General features: G+C 32.7%; 1 protein-coding gene across 2 annotated transcripts in view; it reads left to right on the top strand.

Moving 5' to 3' along the window:
• The first annotated feature begins 5,934 nt into the window (after positions 1–5,934).
• LOC148610318 (uncharacterized) overlaps positions 5,935–6,563 on the top strand; it is an 89,828-nt gene continuing 89,199 nt past the window's right edge. Inside the window, exon 1 of one of the 2 annotated variants that reach the window (XM_088542729.1) lies at positions 5,935–6,212. The gene's annotated coding sequence lies outside the window, so the exon portion shown is untranslated. Of the gene's footprint in view, positions 6,217–6,563 lie in introns of both variants that reach the window. The other variant, XM_088542730.1, reaches the window with a different exon arrangement.

Below are 6,563 nucleotides of genomic sequence, written 5' to 3'. Positions count from 1 at the left end.
TTTAAAACGGATAAAATTCGAACAAAACAAATGTCTAGCGATTTGTCGAACTTTCACTTTTTGAACGTTTGGAGCGTTTTTCGTCGATCGGCAAAATTAAATGGGGAAATGAAACGGAAATAATTTTCGCTTTAGATAACAAGACCTAGACAATTATACTTATACTTGTCTCTGCAATCACAAGTATAGAAAATATGCAACTGAAAGAGACAATAAAAAAATCGAAATCAAAGGGATATAAAAAGACTAAGAATATCTGTATTTTGTGTTATTAACAAACGAAAGAATAAACAAAAAAAAAAGAATAGAATAAATTCTTATAGTTTATAAGAATTCGATCGGGGTAGAATGACTGAAACGTAAAATAGTGTTGACAGAACTTTAAAAATGGATAGAAACGCAGAATGCTAATAGATAAAATGAATGCAGAAAAGGGAGTCATAAACATTTTTTATTTTGGAAAACACAAATGAGCAAATGAAAATAAAATCAATGAGCGGCTATCTGATGGGTGTTGATGAAAGCCCGATTTTCTGATGGATAGAAAACTCTTTCAATCGAAATACTAAGTTGTGAAAGGTCCAAATTCTGCTATTTGTACATGTAACATAAAATCATATATGTATATCAAAATGCGCATTTTAACTTATCGCAGGAGAAAGTTGTTATGTTCCCTCTCTAGACAGACATAGTGTGCGTATATGTTGCGGTTGCATTCCACGCATTTGCAAATTTAATTTACCGGTAGTACTGATGATCAAATTAATTAATCTTTTCCATTTTTTTCAAGAAATGTTCAAGATGTTTTAATTGCTACCAATAAAAAAATATTGTATATTTTGCTTTACTATACACGTGTTTCAATAAACAAGCAAGCAAGAAACGAAAAGTGTCGACAAACGTCGAATTCTGATGTTACCGAATGTGCCGCAATAGCGTGCGTAACGTCCTATATAATATATGTTTATTATATATGCTCAAAAGGGCCCTGTGAGTATGCTAATAAAACATCTATATTTCTATTTCTATTTCTAGTGCTGAAATGCTCACAAACATGTTTTAACCACATAATTCATATGTGCCTGTCCCAAGCCAGAAAACTGTAGTTGTTGTTTTTTTTATATTTTTTGTTATTCATTTTACGTTTTTTTGTTTGTTTGTTTTGTTTTGTTTTTGCTTTTATTATAGATATGGTCGATTTTCTCCTTTATGAGTAGTTTTACTTCATTTTTTGGGGGCCTTTTACAGCTTGCTTTATGGTATGGGTTTTGCCTACCATTGAATACCGTGTGGTGACCTGTAAAAGTTCAATTGTGCGTTGCTTGACTTTTTGTGGTTGACTGTCTTATTGGCAATTATATCACATCTCTTATTGCTATATCAAAATAACTTGAATGTTCCATGAGTGGAGGACTGGGGTCTAGAATTGGAACCCTCTCTTTTTTTAAGGAAAATTATGTTATTTTTGCAGAATTTCTAGATTAAGTGATAACCTACATCCTTTTTATAAATTTCTGGTTCAATAATCCTCTTAATGAATTTACAGATCCACCCTTTAAAAACAAAACAACGAAAACAAATTACATTATGATAATTAAAAAAAATGATATCAACATTTTACTTATTTTCCTGTCGTTGCAGGTGCTAGTCGTGCGCCCAATCATTAATCAAAGCTTTCGTGTACTGAATCAATTTATGTCGATCGATCAAATTAGTCAAATTGTAAAAATGGGGGGGGGGGGGGTAAAATGAAAGGAAAGAACGGGAATAGAATTCGATGTCGGTTTACATGGAATACTTAGATGAATGAATACATACTGCATAATTTAACTACGAACTACTAGATGGTCTTTCCCATTTTCTAAATTTTCAAGTCGAAATTTAAATTATCGACGTCCGGGTCCAAATTGTCGATTCATTCAAAGTTAAGCCACAATTATTGAAATGAATCATGTCCTAAGATACATTTCCTTATTAACTAGCCGCGGTTCCTAGTTGATAAGCTAAAGATATTGCTCAAGTGGTACATGCTATCGCTTAGTCACCTATGCGTAAGAGCACTTAGTTTCTTGGCATCTAGTTCCAGAGACACGTACATGAAAATAAACGCCAAAGTCTTAGAATATAATTTCAACTGATAGCTGATGCAGGAAACAATTTATGGTAATGAACTTTTAAGGCCCTTGACCACCTACAGCTCTATCATCAAAACATATTGCCAAATAGAATGAATTTACAAACACGACGACATATTGACACTGCATTATTGAATTTCCCCTGCTATCGTCTAGGAAGCAAAGTTTTTTTTATTAGTCATCTCGCGGCTTCCAATGACACGAGCGACATCCGTAATAAAAATACATGATACGGTGGGTGATACATCAGGGTAGTTTCGAGGGTTATGCTACTATTCTGTTACAAATTTGGCAAAGAATGAGCGGCAAATAATAGCCTTGACCCTCTTCCTTTATATGAGGCTCATGGTCGGAACCACTGCCCCCTTTTTTAAATATTTGGATCCACCAGGGGCTGCATGAAATGTCCATCGACACCTCTTCCAATTGATACTTAGCATTCCTCTTTTATACCCGTACTTCATTTTTATGATTGATGACTACATATAATCTCGTTTTCATTTCTAGATAGTAAACATCAATTTGATGTATTAGAAATACCTATAAAGTGGACCTATCTGCATTCCAAATGACAATCGGAGTATTTTCCTGCGTTAGTGTAAGATACTTGCAGATGCTAACAGGCTTTACAATTCTAAAGGCTCTGGCGACTGTTATATCAATTCCGATCTTCGATCTGTTCAGAACAATGTATGCGATTACGGTGCTGAATAAATTAAGAACCATACAGAGTTTGGTTTATATCCAACCAACCCTGTTACAGTTACAAATGTACTTTACATGATGTACCAGATACTTTAGGAAAATATGAATTAAGGCTATAATTACTACTTGGCTTACATAATCCTTAAGTCCGTTATATATCATATGATTTGTTAACACTTGTTGTGGGCATATTATATAAAAAAAGGTATATTTGTTAAATTACCACAAGCAGTGGATGTAATTACAGAGAAATTACGCATTATATCGCATGTAGAAATTTAAGATGTGAATATTTGATAAAAAAAAAATAATTAACTGTATAGTTCAAAGGTCAATCTGGTATAAGGTAAACACATAATAACTTCTTTCTCCAATTACCCATTTAAATGAAAAAATAGTGTGTTGCATAATAAGAACGTGAAAATAGATTAAGTTTTAATTTGTCGTGGCATTAATTGAAATATACGCCGTTGATATTGGACAATGGTTAAACGGGTCTTTAAAGTGACATTTTAGCAATTATCAAAACGAAGATTGACGTCTTGGTGGAATAGTTATAGAAACAATTTTAGACAAGGATTTTTCAAACATAAATGAACACTGAATTATCGATGGCATAAATCGTTTTATGCCTACCGCAAAGTAGTGTAGTCTCCTGTATTGTAAACCATAGTTACATGTTGAATTAGCTATATAGCGTGTAAAAAAAACTCCATGGAACTATATTCATTGGCTAAAGCATCTAGAGAGTTTCCAGTTAGATATTTCATATAGATGGCATATATGGATTTTTAAAGAATTACGAAATTTTGTTTAGATTACACTGGTTTTAGGGAAAGGAACCATGCATAGTTAAGCTTCTCAAATGAATGTGATAAAAAAACTTGTGTATAGACTCGAGTTCAATACAAAAAGCAGAAATTGAAAATACGACACTAACATGTACTTCATATTTTCCTCTGTTTGTATAATTTGCCAGTTTCATATATCTTTCAATTTTGTAAAAGATGTAGCTCAGTGGGTCCGGTGGTTTTAACCAACTCACTTTAACACTTTTATGTTATTCATAATTTTATGAAAAATGTGGATAAAAATGAAAAAAAAAATATATTGCCTAAACTCCGCTTTCTAATAAAATTCTGCATATGAACTCCTCTTAAAAAAAGATTCTGGATCCGCCCATTTTTGAACGTGTTTAACGTTTGAGATTCTACATGCATTTCTAGAAGTTTTAGACATATTCAAACTTTCTTAATGCTTAATCTTCAAAGTGAATGTATAAAACATCTACATACTAGTATCATTAAGGATAGTGTCAAGAAGTATGCAATTTGTTTAGTGAATCATAAAATAATATAATTAATTTAATCGTTTGGACTATACTTCTGAAAAGACCTACTTTAAATTTTAATTGCAACACGGACCCATTTACCGAAGTCCGTCTTATAAATTCATTTTGAAGAGTAAATATTACTGATAATTACTTTGAACTTTTATTTATAAAAAATGAATACTTTTTTTTATACTTGAGGTCATTTTTTAAACTATTTGAAAATAAGGAGTGTAACTTTAAATTGGGGAAAACTATTTGCGTTGCGTAGTAAATACTTCAATTATACTGATATTTGAAGTGAAGGCCTTCTAATGGATTTTGCAACTAAGGCACCTTGGCATATTTTATCAACAGATATGTCAAGGAAATTATTTCCTCCAATTAGACGTCTTTAAAGTCTTCGTACATTAAATATGAAACATTAAACCAGTGTATTTACAACCGCCCTGAAGAGTCGGGGGACGGTTTATCCGTCCGTCCGTCTGTATAAAAGAAACACTCGACCAAATCTGTTTAGACGTTTTCATAATGCTCTGGCCTATGCATAAAATACTGGTCAAGTTTGATTTTAAAAGGCATGAGATAGATAGAGCTCGAGGTTTTTCTCTTAAGAGTGTTTTATGAAAAAGGAGAAAACTCCGTAGTCACTGCAGATTGTACAACAACGTGTATATCCCCATCAGTGTGAATCTAGGGGTGAACCCCGCCTTTTCTTTTGGTTTTTGTTTGGGGTAATTTCGTACAAAACTATGGGAAAGTGGGAAAATTATAACCTGGACCCCACTTTACAAGATTCTGATTTTACAATTGACCTTGAAATTAACGCATTACGAACATTTGTAAGTGAAAAATCTCCACAAACGAGTGCATGCCTTATATTTCGAAATAATGAACGTGACATGTCAAAATCTGTATCACGTGCCGTATAAACCGTCGGCCTATATCACCCCGCGGGCTGATGGCCCTTGGGCTGATATAGAAGTCTCGGGTTGATACAGAATATGATACAGATTTTGACATGTAATATTCAGTATATATACTAAACTCTAAAATATATATAGGATGGAAAATGATTGATGTGCTATGTGGAGATGCATAATCTCTAATGTGGTCAATTCAGTTGAGGTCACTGAATCTCGAATGCAGGATCATCTAGTCTTTTGAATCTTGTGTAATTTGAAGGGACAGTTAATATGTAATCTCCGGTGTGAAAAAAAATTCACATCATTAATTGAAAGCCCATAGATTGCCTTTGATTTTTTAAACTGTTTTATAGGAATGTTGTCCCTTCCACAAATCCCCGGTTTCCACTTTATTTTATGCTACGACTACAGGAAACCAATTTTACGGTTCAAGGAATGGTATATATACATTACATGAGGGATTTATACATAGCATCCTTGATTACATGTGTATTGTATTGTTAATATCCTGTAATCACGTTTTCTAAATAAAACATGCAAAATATGTCTAAAATAGTTTATTTTTTTCAGCGATCTGAGGACACCTTTAAAACCTGTTTCCTGTTTTTCACATTGCACATCACTGATAAGGAAACCAGGGGACGTTATTATGCTGTGGAGGAATATTATAAAGCTTTGCCTTATTCGACACCCCCTATTTGTATAGTAGAAAGCAGGATAAAAATACATAAACAATAGCTTATACATGTATAAGTAACCCATTATCGAGATACCTTTGTTTTGACCGCAATTGACATCTTTTTAACAGCGTAAAATAAACACCTAGCGTTATTTCATAAAAAGGCGTTAAACCAAATTTGACTTCCCTTATCCATGTGATAATATTAAATACAATCACAAGTAACATAAGATTTTTGTTGTGTTGATGGATATCTCATTTCAATAGGAATAAATTGATTACTTGTTTTTAACTTAACTTTCTTTTGCCGAAATTAAATGGTTCGTTTAAACTTATTTCACTGAAGAGTTAAAGTTGGGACATTTAAGGTAACGGTAGGACTTGGAAAAGATAGAATAATTTGTGGATAGGTGGAATTTCTATTTCTGATAAAAACGGTGAGTAAGTAACTATTAATTAAATTAATTATTTAGGCCAGTTATGGAAATGGGTAGAGGAGTTAAAGTAAAAATTATCTGACCTATGACCTGGTTTGTAGTTTCTTCTACGTTTGGTTCTTGTTTCTGAATATTTTTTTTTAAATATGTACAATAATTTGTATTTTTTGGTTGAAACACACTAAGACGAATTTAAGCGACATCGAAAAACGCAGTGAAAACACCATTGACGACGTTCACATGGTATTTTTGATTGACGTTGTTATGACTACAGTTACATACATTGTTTATAAGTTGACACTGGGAATAGCGTCGCTATTAAAAGCATTTCTAGAGTAGAAGAAAATGAGA

This window comes from Perna viridis, chromosome 8 (assembly GCF_037379345.1).
Source record: "Perna viridis isolate PV_CMFRI_1.1 ecotype Kerala chromosome 8, ASM3737934v1, whole genome shotgun sequence".
Lineage (NCBI taxonomy): Eukaryota > Metazoa > Mollusca > Bivalvia > Mytilida > Mytilidae > Perna > Perna viridis.
Note: the sequence above shows the minus strand (reverse complement) of the source record. Positions and strands in the feature narration are given on the sequence as shown.